The sequence below is a fragment of the Hydra vulgaris genome, chromosome 14 (genome assembly GCF_038396675.1).
Source record: "Hydra vulgaris chromosome 14, alternate assembly HydraT2T_AEP".
Taxonomy (NCBI): Eukaryota; Metazoa; Cnidaria; class Hydrozoa; order Anthoathecata; family Hydridae; genus Hydra; species Hydra vulgaris.
Window position 1 is genome coordinate 7,661,744 of NC_088933.1, and position 24,182 is coordinate 7,685,925.

At 28.3% G+C, this 24,182-nt stretch overlaps 1 long non-coding RNA gene across 1 annotated transcript; it reads left to right on the forward strand.

Annotated features, from left to right (window-relative positions):
• The first annotated feature begins 1,871 nt into the window (after positions 1-1,871).
• On the forward strand, positions 1,872-4,044 carry LOC136090646 (uncharacterized). The gene is made up of 5 exons (XR_010643599.1): positions 1,872-2,130; positions 2,828-2,921; positions 3,046-3,211; positions 3,332-3,504; positions 3,581-4,044. It is a non-coding gene; the product is annotated as an uncharacterized LOC136090646 (long non-coding RNA).
• Positions 4,045-24,182: the final 20,138 nt, after the last annotated feature.

Here is a 24,182-nt window from a genome sequence, read left to right on the forward strand (position 1 = left end):
AAAGTATACATAAATAAATAGTATTGAATGCAAAATGTACAATATTATCATTTTAAAATTAAACAAACAAATAACGCGTAAAACCAATTTTAAATTTTTAATATTTTTGATTTATATATTTTAATGACTACGTAATAGTTAAATAAAATTGTTTTAAAATAAAATTTTAAAAGCAAATATTAAAATGTTTTCAATTATATAAACAAATTTCACACCCTGTAAAAATCATTTGTAACATAACCAAAAAAAGTCTGTTGTTGCCCTTTTGAGGGGACAAAGTATATACCCTTGGGTACCTAAAACATTAAAAAGTTAAGTCTACTGACACCCAAGCTTAAAATTTCCCTTTGAATTTAATAAATAGAATTACTGCTTTCTTAAATATTTTACGATTGCATATGTTTCTCTCTCAAGTATATCAGTGAGCAATATTTTATTAAAACCTTGAAAAAAATACATGTTTGCTGAAATTCAATTTTCTAAAAGGATTTTAATAATTTCAACAAAATAAATTACAAAAGAAACACAAGGTACATAAACAATTTCACTCGGAGACAAAATTTTCCAAAGCTTTTCAACATAATACTTTTTTCTTTCAAATATTCTTCTTTGGTATTTTAATGACTTCTTGATGGCGGAAAGCCATCAATAAGTCATTAAAAAATGTCGATCATTTGATTTTTTGGATTTTTGTCTATATATCATTTAATATTGTTAACTTTTGTAATAGAATTTTCTTTAAATTTTTGAGCATTAGTTATTAATAAATCTATTAAGTCCCAGACGGCACAACTCGTTTAAAAGTTACGCGTGGTTTCTGTATTAAGTATATATTATATTAAGTTTTTAGTGATGGTTTTTCAGTTACAAAAATGGAGTATTAAATTATCAAAAGTTTTCGCAACTAATGTAAAACCATTACTAAAAGCACGCGATTTTTCAAATTTATTGCATTTTTATTATTCGAAAGGTTTTAGAGTGTGTAACAAGAACTTTCAGGAAAACATTAGTCGAGAAAACTTATATGTTAAATAAATTCAGTTTTTGTTAAGTATTTGCATGTATATATATATATATATATATATATATATATATATATATATATATATATATATATATATATATATATATACATATATATATATATATATATATATATATATATATATATATATGTATATATATATATATACATATATATATATATATATATATATATATATATATATATATATATATATATATATGTATATATATATATATATATATATATATATATACACACACACACACACATATATAAATATACACGTGTGTATATATATGTGTATATATATATATATATATATATATATATATATATATATATATACACACACATATATATACACATGTGTATCTATATACATACACACTTGTGTATCTATATAATTTATACAATGTATATTTTATATATGTATGTATAATACATATATAAATATGTATGTGTTTATTTATGTATTCATATGTATATATGTATGTATGTATAAGTCTATATAATATGTATGTATGTATATATATATATATATATATATATATATATATATATATATATATATATATATATAAATATATATATACACATATATACATACATACATACACTTATAAATAAATGTATATGTTATGTATACGTAATATGTACTCATATACACACATATGTGTGTGTATTTCGGCAAATGTATATTTGTGTGTATTTGTATCTGTATATGTGTGTGTATTTCTGCGATGAATATATAATACATTTTTTGTGTTAATAGTATTATTGTTTTTACTATTAGTATTGTTATTATTTATATATGTTTGAAAAATACTAGTGTTGTTCCTATATAAAGGTGTGTGTACTAAATGCTAAAGAATATCCTATTAATGATAATTATTTAACAAAAATGAAAAGAACAAGTTCAGCATAGTGGAAAGAATATATGAAAAAATATCGATCAGTTTTAGCTGGAAATTTATTTCCTGTATGTTTAAATTTGTCTTCGAGCTACGAGGCTGCACCAATATACTACCTTTGCTTCATCAAATAAACTTTCTATACCAATATTGACAGCAAATCTAGTAATACTTTGTTGCAAAATACTGTCCGTAAGTAACTTTACTTATCTGTAAATCAATTGTTTATATTTGAAAATTATTATGTAAATGTTAAATTAATTTTTAATTGTTTGAGAAGATACAAAAATGAGTCAGCAGTATTAAAAATATGGCATGAGCCGAAGCCAGCAAGAAAATTTCTTGCATAGTCTATCTGATTGCAGAAATGATATTTTTTTTCCTGATAAAAGTAAGGGTCTATTATCAAGCAGACTATGGCTAGTGATATGCATTAGCACATATTGAACTTTTTTTGTTTTGTTTGTGTGTATATATATATATATATATATATATATATGTATATATATATATATATATATATATATATATATATATATATATATATATATATATATATATATATATATATATATATATATATAAAACATTTTTAAACCAGAATATGTGGGTTTTAATAAGCAAAAAAACATAAATTGAAAAGATTCTACTATAAGTCTTCTACTTACTTATAATCTACTAAAAGAATCTTACTAATTCTACTAAAAGTCAACTACTAAGTTTTTCACATGTTCAACGAAAAAGCCGATGAGAAAAAATATTAATCGTGGTACAACTGTTAATGAAAATACTTGTATGAAAACTCTAGTTATTTATCTTTAACTTCAAAAAATTTAAAATGACACTAATATTTCTGGTAAATTTTGATTTTGCAAATTTTATCTTTTAGGAGTTTTACCGTTATCACATAATCTAGATGAAGAAAATATATTATAGAAGACTTCAGAAACTTAATGAAGATAATAATATTAATGTTGATTAAGGTAGGTGACTAATAATGAACAGGGGGCATGTGTGCATTTGGTTTTTTTAAATTTTATGTATAACTTATATTTATATTTATTACCTATATTTGAGTGTATATTAGTCTAATTTATCTTAAAACAGGATATTTGCACTTTAACAAGTAACAAAACCCAAATGAGATGGTTTCGAATCAACCTTTAAAGATTTCTATATTTATAAGCAAAAATCAATTAAGAGAGGATTTACATCCTGGTACAAATGCTAATGAAAATACTTGTGAATACTCGGGCTTCTGGGTCTTTCCAAAGTAATAACTTATTTGCATTTAATTTAAAAGTTTATAATATTTAAAAAGTACAATAGTATATTTGATGAATTATGTTTCTTAATGGGTTTCATAAATTCTTAAAGGGCGTCTCTTATTTAGGTTGAAGTTGGTGGCTCTAAAAAACAATTTAAAAAGAAGAATGAAGGGTCGATTCCATTTAAATGTACAGACACAAACAAGCGTGATTAATAAGGAAAAAATCAATTTTACTATTCCATCGAATCATTACTCTGGTTTTTTCAAACAGCATTTTTTATAGTGCATTTATTTAGGTACAATACAAAACAATAGACTAAGATAATCATTTATTTTGTTATTTATTATAATACTTGTTTTTTTTTTAAACAGATTAAGGCGAATCATCAAAAACTATTACCAAAACGGATCGACCAAAAAATCAGACAAACGAAACTTCTCCCATGGATGATGCCATGTTTTAGCGTAAAATGATTGTGTCACACCATTACATAAAAAGAAATTTGGGCTACTGCAATAGTTTTTAGATAAAGATTTGAATGAAATTAAATTTGAACAGGTTACCTCAATTGAGGAATTAGTAAAGTTCGAGACTCGATTTTTAAGAAAAATTAAAAAGAACATTTGATGCTACTGGAATTGTTTGTAAAAATGCAAAAGCGTATTGTTATACGATTTTAGATTTTATAATGACGTAAGAGGCGATCAATCGAAATTAAATATTATGTATGGTAACCATGTGCCAAACGTCTTTTATTAGCTTATTTTTAATGATTTGGTTTTTTATTTCTTTGTTTATTTTTTCTTTGTAGTATTATTGTAAAATAATTTACCTTAAAAAACAAAAATAAAACAACAAAATTGTCGTAAATATAATGTAGTATATATAAAAAAAGGTTTAAACGGTTTAAAGCTATAAACGTGTCTAACAAAACCTACGTATTTTTGGTTTATCATTAAACCGTGCTGAACAGCTGTTAGTTCAGGCATAAATTTGGAAAACTTATGCCTGAACTAACTTATGGCATTAAATAAAGTTTCCGTTTGGAAACTTTATTAAATGCCATAAGTCCGTTTTAGACTATAGAAAACACGAATTTAAAACCTTATAAAACACGAGTTTAAAACCTCAAAAACACGTATTTAAAACATAAAAAAACTCGTGTTTGAAACCATAGAAAACACGTGTAAAACTCCAGTTAAACTTCCCGTGAAATTTTTGGTTTACGCCTGGATCGTAACAAACACGTGTTTATACGGGTTTTAATTCCGAGATTAAAACCAGATGTGCCGTCTGGGAGTTGTATTGCATCACCTCTTGATCTTTTAATATTTTCAATGTGGAGAGAAGATTTACATAACATGTAGACTTTCTCGTAAACCTTTCTCTTCACATTGAAAAATAAATATCAAATCATAATAAACCTTTTAAATTATGAAAGCAAATTGCTTTATGCTGAACTTGTTTAATCATAAAACATGTTTTCATCTATGTGGATTCCTCGGTGGGTCTCCATATTTAAAGTGAGGTCTAACTAATCATGTTCATAGTATTCTTAAGTCTCGTTCAATTTGATATTTAAAAACTTTGATTTTGCCTAATGTCAAACTTTTAAGGTTGTTTTTTCTCTTCAATTTCTTTTTTTTAAAGTTTATAATAATTATTAAGATTTTTGTTTTATTGCGTAGCTTATTCCTAACTTACTACAACTGTGTTTATAACTATTTTATCCATTTCATAGATTTGATACCTTTTTCTATTTTGTATCTCATATGATTTTATATGTAAAAAAATAAGAAAAAATTTTTTTACTTTTTAAATCTAACAGTATTGATAATTTGTTTTTAGAATTTGTTGGTGATGATTAATGTGCCATAAAAGAAAGTATTCATTAATGTAGCAAATATTAATAAAGCTATAACAATAAACATAATGTTAACACAAAAAAATGTCAAATGTCAAGTTAAATGGTTTATCAAAATCTGTTAAGTTTATAACTAATCCAATAAGTGTATATCATATTTCTGTTTTCAGAGTCTAAGTGCAGAAATTACTTTATTTTTAACATTACTTATGATAAAAATAGAATTGCCCAGTGCATGCGACGTAACAAAGACGTCTTTCGAACGTTTTTGGATGTCTTTTAAACGTTCAAAAGACGTCTCTTATTGGTACTCCACAGGGTAGTTACCAATGGGTAATTGTCTTTCTGTCAGTTTTTATCCTGTTGTGGCAAACCGCTGTTTTTCCATCACTGGCAAAACAGTAATAACAAAAAAATTTTAATGCTTCAACACAAACAGCGAGGATAATAGGGCTCGTCCATAAACAACGTCATGTTAAACTTAAAAGCTCTAAGATTGCTCTCACTAAGTATTTCATTGAATATAAGGCCCCGCAACACTTTGAAGTCCTCTGCAACAGAGCCAATGATTACTTTTATTTAAATATAAATTTGGGGTGACGTCGTTTATGGACAAGCCCTAATACCTTTGCTTTCTGTGTTGAAGCATTATAAAATGTAAACAAGGAATTAAAGCAAACGGATGTAAATAAAACTCTGTACTTTTTTTGATTTATATGTGATTTTAGTTTTGAAATTTTGAAAGTGAGTGAGAACATGCACTATTTATTAATCAGTTCATAGTGGGCCAGCCTTGGACAAAAGTCAAAATTTTAATATAATTCAATCTTTATAAAAAATCATTTATAAAATACATATTATATAATATAATTCAAGTTATAGAGTTGTTTTAAAATATTTGTTGCTAAATAACTCCTAATCATCTTTCATGAACGGCTCTATTATAATTTGTTGAAAAGTTTACATTATTTTCATAATTTTGTTTATATTGTTACACAATTTTTCAAATTATTAATGCATAACACCAGTATTGATTGCTATTTTATTACATTCAAACATTTAAAAGGTAATACTTAGCCATAATTATGTATGCTAATGTCATTATAAGCTGTATTAAATTAATATTAAAATAGGCATAACACAAAAGTTTGTGTATTGGGATTATGTCTGCGTATGGGTGGTGACAAGCTGATGTGGTCCAGAGGGAATCGAGTTGATGTGATTCTAAAAAGCTTAAACAGAAGAGTAGTGCTTTCTTTTTTTGGCAGTTAGTAGGTCATTTGCTAGTCTGTGGTTGGTTACGAGTAGTTTGCAGTATTTCTAAAATAAGAACCTCAAGTTTGACGAAAGGTTGCGACGATAAGGTTTCCGATGAAAATTTAAAGTCTTTACTTTAAGCAGTATATGCTGGAGTAAAAAAGTGCAATGCCAGCTAATGGTAATTGGGCTGTTCATGGTGACGAGGGTAACATGTTAATTGACGCCATACTTTGGCGATTGGCGTTCTTATTCAAATTGGTAAAGCTAATGTAGAGAATGCAATATGGCTGCGAAAAGAAATATCTTATATTAACATATATATGACAAAACTAGATGCTGTAATGTAAATAATAAACATGACTTTGGCGTGAAAACTAAAGAAAGTGACTATTTTTACAGTATCAAGACAATGCTTCACTGAGTCTTCGACATTTTTACTGGTAAATTGAAATAAAAAGCGACAGGTGAAATGTTGATTCAAAGAAGAAAAAGCGTTATTCAACAAATTATTAAAGATTATGGTCTTAATGTTAATGTAAAACTTATTCCTTCGTAAAATAATTTAGCTAACACATTGATAAAAGTTCGAAGCAGATGGTTGAATAATGACAAAGGCTGATCATTTGAACAATCCCGTCAGAGTAGAAGTTGCAGAGGTTTAATTGCTTTCTAACATACGCAAGAGAACCGGACACTTTAGAGTAAATTAAATTTTAAACTTTGTTTGTAAAGTAATTCCGGCCGCTACCGAAAACGACATTCAAGCTGTAACTAAAAATTGCGAAACATATCAAAGAAAAATTGAGAGCGAGTGGCTATGGATGTCACTCATTTTAGCACAGAAAAATTTCTTACTCTTATTGATTGCAGACCTTCAAGATACGCACTGTATCGAAATTTTTCAAGTTCACACGAAAGTGTTGCCATTATTTGAATACATTTGTGAACGTGGAGCGCCACCTGAAATTTTGACAGATAATAAAACAACTTTTAAAACTGAGGAGTAAAAAAGTTTTCTTGATGGTTTCGTAGTGCGCGTTAGGTTTCGAGCTGCTTACTACCTCGAAGAAAATAGAATCGTGGAAAGAACGAACAATTAAAAAAATTGCAGAAAGATCAAAAATGTCAATTCCGGAAGCAGCATATTGGTACAATGTTTCAGCCAATAAAAACAATATAAGCCCGTCGGAGAAACTATCCAATTATCAAATTGACGTGAAAAAATTGACAAATGATAACCTAACGGCAAAAACATGCGTAAACGAAACGTTTAAAAATGGCGATGAGTTATGGTTAAAACCACCGAATTCGAAATACGACAATTGCTATTTATATGATCCTAAGGGTTCAAGAAGGATTGTAATTTTGGTGTTAAAAGTTCCAGATTATTCTTTGATAATTACGTAGTTTCTATTTATTAATATTCCTTAATTATTTTTATTGTACCTATGAATTAGGCGTTTTTTTCTGTAATAATGCCAATTTTTGTGGTTAGTTATTTTTTATAAATTTATGTAAAACTTTTGTAAAGAAGAAAAAATAAATAATTTAGAAAGAAAAGAAGTATTGTTTCGAGCGAGAAAATTACAGTCCAGACTCTTAAATCATCGCATACTTTAAAATTTTTTAATTTAGAAATCAGAATGTTATGATCAAAAGCTTTTTTCAAAATTTAAAAACTCTAAACTAAATGACAAGTATCATGAGCTTTTCTTTTTTTTTTTAATTATTCTTACCACTTGTGGAAACGTGGAATGTTTTAATTGAATAAAAGACTGAGATTTTTTAAAAACCAAACTTCTCTTTTGTTGGCCTAATAAATGCAAAATCAAATAAAAAAAACAAGAAACAAGCTTTCTTTTTTTCGCAAAATTTGTTGTTAGAAAAAATAGTATAACCTATATTAGGAAATATTCACAAACTTTGGTAAATACCTCTATCAAAAAATAACTGTTATTACATCATTATGTTACAAAACACCACTCAATAAGCTTAATGCATGCTAAAAAAATACTAATTTAGTAAATAAAACTATGTTTACATTTGATTTAATAAAAATAAACTTACTTGGAGTAACTTGGTTGTTCACTGAAAAAGAAAAAGAAAATGGTGCTAGTTAAAATGTTTTAAAAATATAAGCAATAAAAAGTAACTTTATTTTTAAATTATGAAAAAGTATATAGAGATATATACTGAGTACTCGCCAATATATTAGTGCCCGGGTAGCATTTTCAAATGAATGGTAATTGTCGCTTTATATCGGGACGTGATAAGGCAAATATTACCTTCTTTTAGCCCCGGTCATGTAAATTTTATTTATATAAAACGGCATTGTATTCTTTTTTTAATGACGAAATAAAATAAAATTAAAAAATATATATATATTGTTTTTACATTGAAATATAGGGATGAAAATTTCCCGGAATTTTCAACTCGGGAAAACTTTCGGAAATTTTAAAAATTTCCAATAAAAGATAAGTTGTTTTATAATTTATGAATAAAATTTAATGCTTTGTTTAGGCAGTTGTTATGAAATATTCTATGGTTAAATATTGTGAAGCAGATTATAAAAATTTTAAAAAGTTCCATTCGAAAAGCACTTTTTTTGGTATTTTGTTGAGTTTTTTTATTGTAACTTAAAGTAGTAACTATGATAATTTGTTTTCAAAATTTTCTAAAAATGTTTTATCCTGTTATTCACTAAGCATATTGATGTTAATTACTAAGCAGCCTTTGTTTAAGGCAAGCTTTGTTTAAGGCAAGCTTTGTTTAAGGCAAGCTTTGTTTACAGTTAAACATAGTTTGCACCCCCATCCCTAAAGGGGAAGGGACATTTTATAGTGTCTATTAAAATTAGCCTAAAAGTTACTGAAAACTGTAAGACTGTATATAAAAAGACTTGATTGAATGCTTACAGTACTTTACAGTTTTTTCTTGATATAACGGCGTTATTGATTAATGAACGGCAAAAAGTAAAAAAAATATTTTTACTGAATTTAAACTATTTAAAAATATAGTTAGCAATAAAAATAAAGAAGTAATGATTTCGAGGTCATAAATTCCGCTGTTATGTTTAAATATATATGTGTGTATGTGTGTGTGTGTGTGTGTGTGTGTGTTTGTGTGTGTGTGTGTGTGTGTTTTATAAGTATAATACCGAACAAATTAGTTTATTATTATTTTACTCAACATTCAAATCGAATGTGTTCTCTTATACCATTTTTTGATTAATTATTGTAATCTTATACAGCTAGTGCATAACATAAATGCACAAGCTAATTCGGAAAACATCAATTTTTCGAGCTCCACAAAAGTAATATACGTAAAAGTAACCTCAGAACTCACAATATAACCTATTGCGAGTTAAAACCTTGCTGTAGGACAAGAAAAAATTTTTAAAAGTGTCTTGTTAAAAATCTCTTATAACTTCAAATGATTTAGGTGCAGTTTATAGATAAATATCATCCGCAATAAATATTTGTTGGTTTCTAGTGTTTAAAAAGCGGATTCAAACTCTTCAAAAATTAGTCCAAATGAGTTAAATTGTGACATTTAAGGATTTATTACATTATTTATTGAATTAATCGCTTAAGGAATTTGTGGGGATAAACTAGGTCAAACAGAAACAAAATGTTTATTCAGTTCATATGCTGAATAAATAACTTCTCTTTATAATGTAAAAGATTATCATTAATTTTATCGATTTCAGGAAATGTGAATGCGTGGCGTGTGATTTCCTCTATAAATTCTCATTTGTAATGGAAATCTGTGGTTTCTATTACAATTTTTTAACTTATTAATGATTAGAAAATTAACACCATATATATCAAGAAAAGCTGTTAAATTGTGCCATTAGCCAATAAAGTACATATAATATTCAACCTGAGAGCGGACCTGGTCAATGAAGATCTCTAAGGAACAAAAAGATTTTTTATTTCAGAGTTAACGACACGGGTCATAAAGTTATACACAATCATCAATTTATAAAAAAAGTCATCCATATCTTCATTTTTCTTTAACAATAAAAAAAAGGTCCTTTAGAAAAAAATGGAGAGGGGGAGGGGTCACTGGTGTCGTCGGCTCTGTTTTAATATATTGGTAATGTTGAACTCTTTAACTGTAATCGAGTTTAAATTAAAATAAATAAATATAGCACATTCTGGTTATAAAATGCGTATGAAGTTATATAAACATGAAAGTAACAAAAAATGTAAATGAAACATTAAACTTTTTTAATTAACTTTTTTTTACTCTTCCATCATACATAATTGTCTTTGATATATCAATATTGTACCGTTCATGACAACTTTCAGCTAACAATTTTTTATATACATAATATAATCTAAATCATCAAGTTGTATGAATGAAAAGTTGTTTAATAAACTTCTTATTTCGACCATAGTTAGCATAAACAGCCTTTTCCTTAACTTTCTTTTTGCTTTTTTATCAAATTTTTGCTGTTATAAAGTTTGTTTATAAAAAATCTTAGCTCTAATTTGAGCATGCTGTTAGCAATTTTTATTACTTTTTTTTTTTAAGTGCTTCCTGAATAAACCACTTAACTACCTCTTCTCCTAATAATTCATCATGACTACCTAATCATCAGCTTCTTTTTAGACCTTATTTATATCATATTATGTAAAAATCATGACTTACTGAACTAATGATAATTTCCAACAGCATGTGCTAATACTTTGTGAATGGAAGCTGGGACTTTAAACTAATCATGTGTCTCTAACAATTTTTTATGTTATATATCTCATTGCAGTATTTATCAATTTTTCTGGATCAATTGGGTCTTTGCAATTGATTGCAATTAGAATGTTATGTAGTCTGATAATAATTTCATAATATGATTTCGTAAGTCATGCCCTATTCTTTCTAGACCTTATTTAGTAAGGTATTGCTTAATAAGGAAACCTTTTGCGCCACTTAAAATAAAAACACAGTGCTTAAAAGGTCTGCAATTTACCTCATGTAATATGCAAATTTCATTACGCACAGATTTGTATTCTTTATTACGCCATACAAACTCAAAGATTTTTTAAAATTTTGATAGTTATGTAGACATTATTAAAGATGTATTTCTTTATTGGGATTTCGGGTTATCATTTGACAAGTAAACCAGGTATGGTTTATTGACGTTTAGTACAAACTTAGGAAACAGTTAATTGCACAAGTTGCCCTACAAATAAGTTTTAACATATTTAATAAAGGTTATAAATTTTAATAAAGCTACCCAATGTTATTTTTAATACAAAATAAAGATTATAAGTATTTAGCATATAAATTTATAACTATTTCTAAATATGTTTTCTTCGAAAAATAATTCTCCTTTATTCTAATGTACTTCATTTCTTCCCTTACGCGTTCACTGTTCGTGTGTGACCATTCGGCGAATTTTATATACCAAAGTTTTTAAATAAATATTGTAAAGGAAAATTGTATTGTTTTCAAAATTAAAAACTAATATGTTAAAATAATTTTTCTTTTTGAATAATTTTTGTAATTCAAAAATCTAGCATAAAATGAGGCAGTTTCTGCTGTTTTCAAGGTGGGTTATTTAGTGTGTTAAGAAAAGTTCATTTAGTATTTAGTAATTAGCTTTTAAATGGAGTGTAAACAGGATTTGATAATTGATGTTATCAATTTGTTCGGACAAATATCATAGCTTTAAGATAAAGTTATTTTGCAACTTTGTTGTTAAGTTATTTCGCAATTAATTTATTAGCCTGCAGACAGAGAAAAACATTACTAAAGACAATATGTGAATGTTCCAGATAACGATTCATATTTTTTCAACTAGTGAACTTAATGAGAGTAGTGCAAAAAAATGTGTGACAAATGTATTTAACAAGTATGTTATCAACAGTATATATTTGCATAAAAAAAATCGCTAAAGGAGAAATAAATCAATAATAGTTAGTTATTTGATGATTTATTTATAATGGTATCACTCATACAGAAATCTGATCCATGGAGTGACACCAATTTTTAAACATAGAACATACACTAAAACAAACATGTAGAAATCATAATTTGCAGGTTTTAATAATAAAAAAAAGAAAAAATAAACAAAATAACTGATGATAATTGTAGTAATTACGAAAAGAAAATTAAAAGATTATTTCAATCGTAAGGATAATATGTCTAAAAGTTAGTCAGAACTTTTTTAAATTGATATTGTTTAAGACGGAGTAATGGTATTTTAGGATATAGTTTTTCGGACTCATTCAAAGTACACAAAAGGCTCCTTTTCCATTCACAGACGCACTGATAAATAATAGAATTTTTACCATACTTCTGGATTTTCAAAGATGGTACATTTAGTTTTCCATTGTTTTTAGTTCTAGTAGAGTAAGAATGTAGTAGTCTACTTTCTGTGAACAAGTTTGTGATAGAAGATGGTAAGTTTTTATTTAAGGAGTTAAAACAAAAGTTTAATAGCGCTGTAAATGTTGGAATAAAAAGTTTTTTGAAGGACTTCGATGTATCTAATTTAATTGGTTGGAAGTTTAATATTTTAATGGATTGACGCTGAGACGATACCAACTTGTTAATGCGATAGTTTCCAACTTGACCCCAAACTTGACAACAATATCTAAGATGAAGTAAGAATAATGCATAGTAAATATTTTTAGTGTAACTTTATCGACATAATGACAAATTATCCAAAGCATACCGTTAGCTCGAGTTTCTTGCTTAGTTCATTTATATGAGAGTTCAATGAAAGATTGCAATCAGTTAATACACCAAGATATTTAATAACTCTTGAAGGATATAGCCGTTTATTATTAATTTTGATTTTGATTTCAACATTTTTAAAGAAATAATTTATCCTCGGAGATAAAAAAAAATTAGTTTAGTTTTTTCTATGTTGAGACGCACAGCAAAATCCAAGATTCTAGGTCAAGAACTTTTGTTCTTATTTTAAGAATTTTTGTTCTTATTTTAAGAACTTGATTTTTGTTTAAAGAATTTGATTCTTGTTTCAAGAGTTTGATTCTTGTTTTAAGAATTTGATTCTTGTTTTAAGAACTTGATTCTTATTTTAAGAACTTCATTCTTATTTAAGAATATTTCAATAAAAAACACTACTCCTAATTTTATAATATCATAGTAATATTATAAAATTAGGAATAATAATAAGTCAAGCGCGATGGGGTAAGGGAGGAAGGTGAATGGGGGTAAGGGGGTGAATGGGGTAAGGGATGTGACACCCCTCCATCAATGTTTTTTTCGTTCATTTAGTCGGTGAACTTGACCATTTTTGATAAGTCAGTCGGCAAATGCAGATCTTTCAGACAAGTTAGTCGGTAAATTTAGACAGTCAGTCGTCAAGTGTCGATAAGGCAGTGGGCAAATTCAAAAAACGAGGGCATTATTTATTTATTTTTTTCAGTCAGCAAAAGCTGTAAAGGACCCTCCCCCCCTCCACCTGATACCTACTCGCGCCAGCCCTATACATATATATATATCAAAGACCCTTCCTTTTCACAGGCATGCCTAAAAAATCATCAAATTTTGAATGGGACCCCTAAATTCAGTGAAATTAAAGCCACTAAATTTCTCCTCCTGTTCCCCCTCCTCCACTATCTGATAGGCCCTGCGTTCATGATTTTATGTAATCAAATAGTCTAATCCATTTGATCGCCATTAAGACTAAAATAACAATCAGAAGAAGTCATGTAATACAAGAATTCTATAGAATTCGCATTTAATAAGTGCGATTTTTATATCTGTGAATCTGCATAAATCTAATCTTGTATAAATGTGAATCTTTTGTAAGGGCGAAGTAGTTGCAAAATAATATAAGTGTTAAGTGCAAATAAGCATAAGTGCGATTTGGTTTGAAGAGCTCCAAAGCTGTGAATTTTTTTATAATAAATGAATAAAGCAAAAATGAATATACTGCCTAGTGACGTATCAAGGAATTTTTGTAGGTCAGTGCGTGGCTTGAAGGTCTGCCCCCCCCCCAACCTAAAAGGGCCCAAAAATCTCAAAAACCTTTAATTAGGCACGGTTGATTACGGTGCGCATATGCCAGAAGTTTTTAGAAATATCAGAGATTTTAAAATGGCTGCGACTCATATCTACATAGTCTTTTTAAATATAAGGAAATATATTGCTTTTGGATGTTGATGTTGTTATTGTAATATTGAGTGATTTTTTTTTTTTTGAAATAAACTTTGAGAATTTCTAACTGCACAAATTAAAAGTTTTTTTTTTCATTATTATTATTATTTTCTTTATACTTGACTAATGTTTAATTGTTGCTTAAATTTAATTTTGCTATAAAAATGTATTTTAAAATTAGGGGTATAAAAATGTAATAAAAATCAATAGAGCTTTCTGTTTATATGGTTAGTTTTTGATGACTATTGTTATTTTTTTGATTTAGGAATACTTTTTTTTTGGAGAAAGAATATGGTAAATAATTTATTAAACTCATTATGAATAAATTCGCCTCTTTGTTTGTAATATGCCTTGTTGCTTGTACCTTGTTGGTATTTATATATATATATATTTATATATATATATATATATATATATACTTATAATTTCAGTGAAATACCCTATAAACTACTTATCAACCCATAATTTTTTAAGAATATCTTATCTAAAAACAAGACATTTAAAATAATATACCTTCAAGAATATCGTAAAGAATTCTAATATCCTTTACTTTCTATCCAAAATTGTCAAATTGCGCGCTTTTGTACATATTTTAAATTGTCTATTTGTCTGGAATCATATGCAGGTTACCATACCTCTCTCAATCTGTAATTTCTTTACTTCTATAAAAATTTCTCGTTATTATCTTCCATCTTTTAGTAACCTTAAATTATATATCCTTAATCATTGTTCAGTTAGTGCAACCATAAATCACAAACTAATGCATAAAATCGTGGAATAATTTACTATATTTTATTCATGGAATAACTTTTTTTTATATTCAATTTAAATCACTAAACTATATCAAAACTTGTCTTTATGCCTTTTTTTGGAGAGATACTGTTTGTAAAATGTTGGGCTCATTGTGGGTTATTATTATTAAAATGAAAAGATTGCTGCCCCATGCCAAACCCTCAGTCGATGTAGCAGCATTCCACTGCTAGTCAGGCTAATTGTCAGTCGATGTATATACTGAAGCCCCCAGCAGCAGGCTATTTGGGTATGATGTCACACTGCTCAGCTAAATCAGCATGTATATATATATATATATATATATATATATATATATATATATATATATATATATATATATATATATAACAAAGTAAGGATTTCTAAAATTTTAACATATGAAAAGATGTTAATGTTAAATTTTAGTTTTGAGTTTGTTAAATTTATTTTCAGATAAAATAAATCCTTATCATAACAGACGATGGAGACGAGGCAATCGTTATGCATGGCAAAAAAATTATTTTACGAAGTATTTCTTTTTCTGACGCGGTGATTGGACTTATTGGAATACACTATGTAATAGACATGGATTATGACGCCCATGTCATGACGGCATACGTAATTTACATTATATTTTACACTTACATTATGTTTTATTTAAAGATAAAAGCTCAACAGAAACTCGTTTGAGTCAGATGAGTAGCCTATGGGAGGAGTATTGCCGCTACAAGCATTACCAATAACTGGACATTCCAAAGAAAAACAAGTTTTATTTCAACGATGAGATTTGTTTAAATGTATAAATACTTTTTGAATATTCTTATTTTATATCATCCTAATTTCAAAATGTTTCATTTTTTCCATTGAAAAAATACTCTTGTAATATTGTTTTACCGTTCAAGGAAAATATTATTGAAACAAGATAATAGAATCTTGTTTCAATAATATTTTAACAAGAAAAAAGTTCTTATTCTGAGCAAAAATATACTTGAAACAAGAAAAAAAATTCTTGTTTTAAGAATAAAAATTCTTGAAACAAGAAAAAAAAGATATTTAAGAAAAAAAATTATTATTTTAAGAACAAAAATTCTTAAAGGGCGGACAAGTCTTTTTTTCCTTGTTTTAAGACTTTTTTTGCTTAAAACAAGAATCGTGGATTTTGCTGTGCGAATTAGGGTAGCATTTTACCAGTGAACTATACTTTTTAGATCCGAATTAACATTTTTGTATAAAGAATGATACGATTTGTTGATGTGCAAGAGATTTGTATTATCAGCAAACAGATGAACTGAAGAGAAGTAAACAGAGTTGATTAGGTCGTTAAGGTAGATTAAAAATAAAAGAGGACCTTGAACAGAACCTCGAGGAACACCACACCAAACTGATTTATTACTAGAATTGAAACAATTAATACTTACAAATTATTTTCAATCTGAAAGATAACATCGAAACCAGTCATTTACAATACCGCGAATTCCATAATGATTTAATTTAGATATCAAAATCAATGGTCAACGGTATCGAAAGCTTTTGTAAATCGATAAAACACCACTAACAAAATCACTAGTATTAAGAGCTTATTAATGCATGGCAAGTAGAATGTTTTGATCGAAAACCAAACTTAAGCAAATCATTTAAACAAATAAATGAGTTTAGAAAAGAGTACTCTCTTGAATACATAAGTTTCTCAAGAAACTTACTATTGTTAGATAAAAGAGAAATAGTGCACAAAAATTTAAAGCCATTTTAAAAAAAAGTGTTAAATGATAAAAGTGTTAAAAATGTTAAACTTTAGATCCGCCTCTGTATAATAATAATAATATGGTTGATGGTTGCCTAATGGCATGAAACTTTAAGTTCCATTACAAAGTTGTATTTTTTCATTTAAATTATATATATATATATATATATATATATATATATATATATATATATATATATATATATATATATATATATATATATATATATATATATATATATATATATATATATAAGAGCATATATGTTTATAAGAGTACATGTTATATTAGTAAAAAAGCATCAATTAATACGAATCCTCTTAATACAACTAATAATTCATTATTAGAATTTTTTGCTGGATTATGGTTACCAGCATCATCAGATCGTAAAAGTTATACGAAAAAAATTTTTTGTAACGTAAACAACAGTTTAAAATTAACTGACGTCAGCAGTAAATTGGCTTCTTTCCAGCTTATGTAAAAATTTAAAAACGGAGTCCAAAATTTAGTTTTCACTAACTGGCCGTTATCTTAATTAATTCCGCCATGTAAAGGTGAACATTGGAACCTCTCTATTATAAGAGCTTCGCGCAGTTTAACTCCAACTCCGACTCCGCCAAAAATGTCGCGACTCCAACTCCACAGCTCTGGTTTCAACTCGAACTGTTTTTACGTACAATGAGAAGTAAATCAATATTTGTAAAATGTACGAATGTACATTTCTTTAAAGGTATTTTTATTTAGATGCAGTTACCCGTTGAGCTAAAATATTAAGACACAATGCACAAAGATATATTTTTGACTTTTTAAAGTTTGAATTGGTCAGTTTTCTAAATGCGCAGCTCTATGCAAAACCATATAAATCTAATTGCCTCGGAAATATATTAAACTGCCGCCTATTGTTTATGGTGAAAACCTTCTAACCCACAGACACATAATTGTTTTACTCATAACCTCTAAAATATATGTCAAAATCATAGGTCAGAAATTTAGCTCCTACAAATTTATTGTATTTTGAGTGTGCTGGCTGTGATTTGAAAGTGCAAAATGGATAACTCTTCCAAAATGGAGGTAAGTAATGTATTTTTATTGAATTTTTAAACTAGTTATAGTTACTAATTGCAATTTTAATCTTAATATAACTTAAATGAGATATAGAAGCTTTTGAGTATTAATTTGTTTATTTTAAAAGAGACATAAAAGTTTTGATCAGAATTATTTTTTGAATTACTTGAAGTACTAAATTAGTTTAATAATTTATTTTGTATTAAAAAATTGCTTACACATTCCCTTTTTATTTTCAGTTTATCTATCCCAACTCCAGATCTCGTCATATTTTGTCGATGATTGATATTAATAACAACAAATCGTAACTGATAGACTGAATAATGCGACTGACTGTATAGAAAACCTTAAAAACGAAGTAGAATTAGCTGTTATTACTTTGAGAAATTCTGAAAACTGAGATATAAATGACGATGATAATTTTTTCCGTTCCGCAACTGTGCAGAAAATATTTTTTCGAACACTGAAGATTTTAGTGTAAATGAATCTCTATCACAGTACTTTCAAGACAAGGAAATTTGGATAAGGACAACTGTAGTTCCTTTGTACTTTCAGAAAGTCTTGATTTTTTTGAAGAAATTAAGGCGGTTTCATGCGCTGAAATTACCACTGAAATTTGTTTAAATAAAGCAAATATTGTAGGCACAGAAAATTTTGTTGATAACGGATATTATGGACCAGATAATGAAAATCGCTTGCCGAGTAGTAGTGTAATTCCTAGTGATACTAACAAGGAGTATACTGAAGAAAAAGAAGAAGGACAAATTGAGAAAGAAAGACTAAATAACGCAAGGAAAAGAAAACGTAGGGTAGATAAGAAAGATTGTGAAAGAGAAAAAAATAAAGTAAAAGAGAAAAGGGACAGGAATATTATGGATTAAAAAAAAAACGCAGAAGGAAATTGGGTAATTGATCAGAAAAGAGAAGCAAGAATGTTAAAACCCTTTTGCAACTGTAAGCAAAAAAACTAAATACAGTGCAGAAAATTTAAAGACGATAGATTGAAAATATTTAACCATTTCTGGAAAGGATTTAACTGGTCTCAGAGAAGAACTTTTGTAGCTAATTTAGTCAATAGTGTTGCCCCAAAAAACAAAAAAAAATCAAGTTAATGAAACATCACGCCTTTCAAACACGTTCTTTTGTTTCCTTAAAAGAGACGGCGTTCGAGTTCAAGTGTGTCCGAAAATGTTTCTAAATACGCTATGTATAGGTACATGGACCTTACATAACTGGACTATGCATAAAGCAGACCTAAGACTAACAAAGCCAGACCAAAAAAGTATTAATAAGAAAGATGCAATGAAAAAAAAAGATTAACAACAATTTTTTTTCCTTTTTCCAAAAATGGAGTCATCTTTAACTAAATTATATCTAGAGCCTATCTGGCAATCTAAATCGGCATTATACAGAGAATATGCCAAGTATTCCAAGGAGAGTGACCTACAAATTTTATCTGTCAAAGTGTTTTATGAAGAATTTGATAAAAACCATTTGAGTCTTTTTCACCCTAAGAAAGATCAGTGTGATTTGCGTATACGATATAAGTGTGGCAATACTTCTGAGGAAGTGTATACTTCTCACATTCAATGCAAAATAAGAGCACGAGAAGAAAAACAGGTCGACAAGGATCACGCTGAACATGTATATACCGTAGATCTGGAAGCGATATTGCTTAGTCCAATTCTGAAAGCATTGACTCCTTTTTTAAGAAAAAGCTAATAGTTCACAATTACACTATCTTCGATTTAAAAACCAAAAATGGCTATTGTTATTTGTGACACGAAGGAGAAGGTGAAGTTACACCCAATGAATTTGCTCCTATTTTGTACAATTTCCTTGAAACCAAAGCGAACATGTTCCCTGGTGAAGAAGTAATTTTATAATATCAAAATTGTTATTCACTGCTTGAAAATTCTCTATTACATCTATCCCAGATAAAAAACATTACTATCACCAAAAAAATTTTGGTATCTGGACACACACAAATGCGACTGCATGCATTCGGCTATTGAAAGAAGCATTCGAAATAGAGACATGTACACACCTGCTTGTTATTTGTCTGCATTAAAAGTGCGAGAACAAAACCTAAACCTTTTGAAGTTGAATAACTGGGATATATTTTCTTTAAATACTTTTTTAAATTTTCAGGCTAAAAAGAATTTAAATTTCCAGGCTATAAAGTTGGTGATCCAACTGTAACGGATTTACGCGCCATTCAGTATAGATCAGATGGCCAAATCTATTATAAATTAGATTTTGATGATGAATGGAAGTAACCATGAGCGAGACTAGGTTTTTTCAAACCGAGACGAGACCGATACGAGAAGTTAGTACTTCTCGTGAGACCGAGAACGAGACGAGAAATTTAACAATTTTTGAAAACAATTTTATTAAAATCCAAGTAAAAAAAAAAAAAAATGTAAACATGGTTTTGACAAATAGACACAAATGACATTTGTCAAATGTAAACAACTTTTTCAAATATTAATTCAGAATTTTTTTTGCCAAACTTTTCCAACAAGACAATGTTTTCTCTGATAAAGATGATTTGTTCTACTTTTTCTGGGTGTAAGTTGTGTCTGGGTGATCGGACGACATTCCACCTGAGCTAAAAACTCTCTCTGATTTAGTTGAACTTGCTGGAATAGCTAAAATTTGTCTAGCTAATGAAGAGAGTTCTAGCAATGTATTTGAATGCAATTTCCACCAATCAAGAATCGGAAAGTCTTATTTGGCATCAGGGAGATATTCATACTGGCACATTTTGCTCAAAATAGGATTCAGTTCAGATGTTGGCTCTTGTGTTTTAAGTCTGACGTTTAACTTGCGCTTCAGTTTTGAATTAGGGGACAAATCTGCTGAAAGGACTCTGGCAACAGGTTGGCACTCAACATTATCCTTAACCTGTGAGGCTAACCATTCTTTTGTTGTTTGAATTTTTTTGAAGAGCTTCAAGTGAAGTCCCTTTAAAGCAGGATTTAAGTAGTTTCTGCAGTTCTGCAGTACTCAATAAGTTTCCAGTGTGATAAAGAGGAAATCTTTTCTCAATGCAGCTTTTCAAGTTTTTTGCATACAAGACATCATAGCCATTTTTTCCATCCGTCTCAATAATAATAATAATTTCTGTAGCTTCTTTAAGTGGTGCCAAAATTTCTACTGCTCCCTCGATTGATTTCTACTGTGATGCACTGATGGTCTTTGAAGAAAAAATATCTTCATTTGCACATGAGCTGATAATTGCACTCTTTAGATGTAGGACAGAAGCCATACAATCCAGTTCACTATTCCATCTTGTGTCAACAGATTGGCGTAACTGTCTAAAATTGATTCCTTGAGCGTCTGATTCTGATTCAAGCAACTCAGCTGAAACTGTTGACTGGTGAGTTAAAGAAGCCAAATCTTTGTATGTTTGCAACGCATAATCCATTCCAGCGGTCATTCCAAATTAGTCTCGAACTGCACATTGCAAAATATGATTGTTGCACAAGTATTGGTCAACGCGCTTTGACAATTTGACTGCAAGTTTCATGTTTTTTGCCTGGTCGTTCACGCAGTACATTGGCAAATCAGCAGTCAAATTTAGTTCTTCTAAGAAAGAACCCAGCTTTCCTTCAATTAAGATACATGTGTGTCTACCTGGGAACTTTTGGACATATGGTGTTCAGTGATGTAGTCTCCAATTTTCGTCAATAGCATAAAAAGTCCAAGAGATGTAGCTGTCCTGAGCTCGAGAAGTCAAAAGGTCAGAAGTAAATGCAGCACTTTTTAGATTTGGCGTAATCTCCGTTATTATGCTCTTCATTCGAGCTTGAACTTCTCTTGACCGAACTGAAAGCTTTCTTGAATATGTTGTTCTGTGATGAAGGCTCAGTTTAGGGTTTATAAAGTCAAACAATTTCTTGAAACCTCTTCCTTCGACTTATGAAAAGGATGCCAGATCAGTGCAAAAGTAATCCAGCATTACAGAGTCAAACTGTTTTTGAATGGAATTGTCTTTATCATATTTGGACTTTGTTTCAAGCATTTCGACCATGGTTCGCTGTTTCTTCTTAGGAGGAGGTAGAAGAGAGTCGTCAGTTTTTTCAGAATACTCAACGTAATCTTGGCTGTGTTTTTTTTCGAGGGGACGATGAAGTCCGCTTGTGTTTCCATCTTTTGTTTTCAAAGACTTTTTGCACGCCTTGCATTCAGCACCGTCACTTGTTTTTTGAAAATATCTCCAGATTTTGTTTTTTCTTGATGACATTTTTGATCGTTGAAATGAGGCAAGAATATTTCTTTTCGATATGAATAATATGTGTCAAGTTGATTTCCACTGGTAAACTAATGAAATTAAGTCGAAAGTGCACCATTTTATACAAAAAAATTTTGTATTTAAAATCTAATTAAAAATATTTAAAATCTAATTAAAATTTTTTATTTATATTTTTTTTAAAAATCTTATTAAAAAATCTAATTAAATATCTAATCAAAAATCTAATTAAAATCACGGAGTCAAAATATTAATTAATTAAAAAATCAAATAATTAGCATTTTGTAAATTATAATAATTTTTAATTTTGAAAATAATATAATATTTAAGTCTCGTTCTACTTCTCGCGAGAATTTTCTATTTCTCGTTTCTCACGAGAAGTCCTATTTCTCACGAGAAACGAGTACGAGACGAGATCTCGCTCATGGTTAACTGGAAGCGTTTAGAAAAGCGCAGTACAAGAAACAAAACTGTTGTAAATGCTACAATAACGCCTTTAAAAAAGTTACCTAGGCCCATTAAAAAAGCAAATATGACCATTTGCAGGAAATAAAAAGTTTAATTCCTGTAGATTATCATACATTCTATGATAACTTACGATTTGAAGATTAATAAATTTTTACATTAAAAAAAAGTGCAATTAATTTTAACCAAATATTTACGTACAACGTTATTCTTTATTTAGTGAAACTTTTTAGTTATGTATTTTTTGTGTATTAGTAACTTAATCTTGTAAAATTTAATTTAATATGTTGAATTTTGTAAATTAACAAAATATTACAAAACCTACTATGTCTTAATAATTGCACAAAATGTCTGTGTAAAACCTTTTAAGTCTTTTTTTAGGCTATTTAATCCATTAAATTGCAAGAAAAAATTGGTATTTGTGTATTAATTATTAGTAATTACACTTATTAATGAAACTCGAGTTAAAAAAATTATTTTGGTGGGTCTATTGTATTTATTATTAGTTTTTTGTGTCTCCTGTAAATTTTGTAAAAAAGGACATAGAAAGTATTGACAGTAAGCCGATGAATTGCTTTTTAATTTCTATAAATTAGTTACCTGCGTTAAAAAAATGGTAAAGGGCAAATTATTAGTACTATAATATAAAATTTATAATAATCTTATATAATAGTACAGTTATTACTATAATATAAAATTAACTTTTAATAATAATAATATGTGAAAGCTGTAACAGAGAATAAGATGTGGAGTACAATATAATAAGATATTGTACTATGATATCTATTATAAGTTTATGAAGAATTATTGTTTCTTTTCTTACTCACAGCAATACAATATTGTGCAAAAAATAAATTTTTTGCGTATTTAAAGAGTCACAACGCAAAAAGCAGCTGTATTTTCAAGGTTTACAAACTCGTATAAAAGTCGTTGAATCAACGCTAAATCAACGTTAATCAAACATTGATTTTTGGTTACTTTACAACGTTGATCTAATGTTTGGTTTCAACGTAGATTTGCGATTCCATTCTAATCAAAAATCAACCATTTTTAAATCTGAAATTTCAACGGTTTTTCAACGTTGTTTTAACGTTGATTGTGCGTTCCGGGTAACTTACGTTCGGAAACTTGCGTGGGTCAATTGATCAAGCAAGACTCAACCGACAAAAATATTGTTGTTGCAACAGAAATGAATAGTTTCAATGTTAATATGGTTAGCAATAGCAAAAAGGAATCAACATTAGAAAAACCAGATAATTATGTTTGGCGAAACTACCTTGATATTAGTAATCCTGTCGTTGCCTCTGTCAGATCTGGCGTGTCATAGACTGTTACTGTTACTATCATAGACCATAGACGGTCTACTGAAAGATTTTATCATGGTAAGGAAACTTGTGGAAGATTAAAAAAATTTC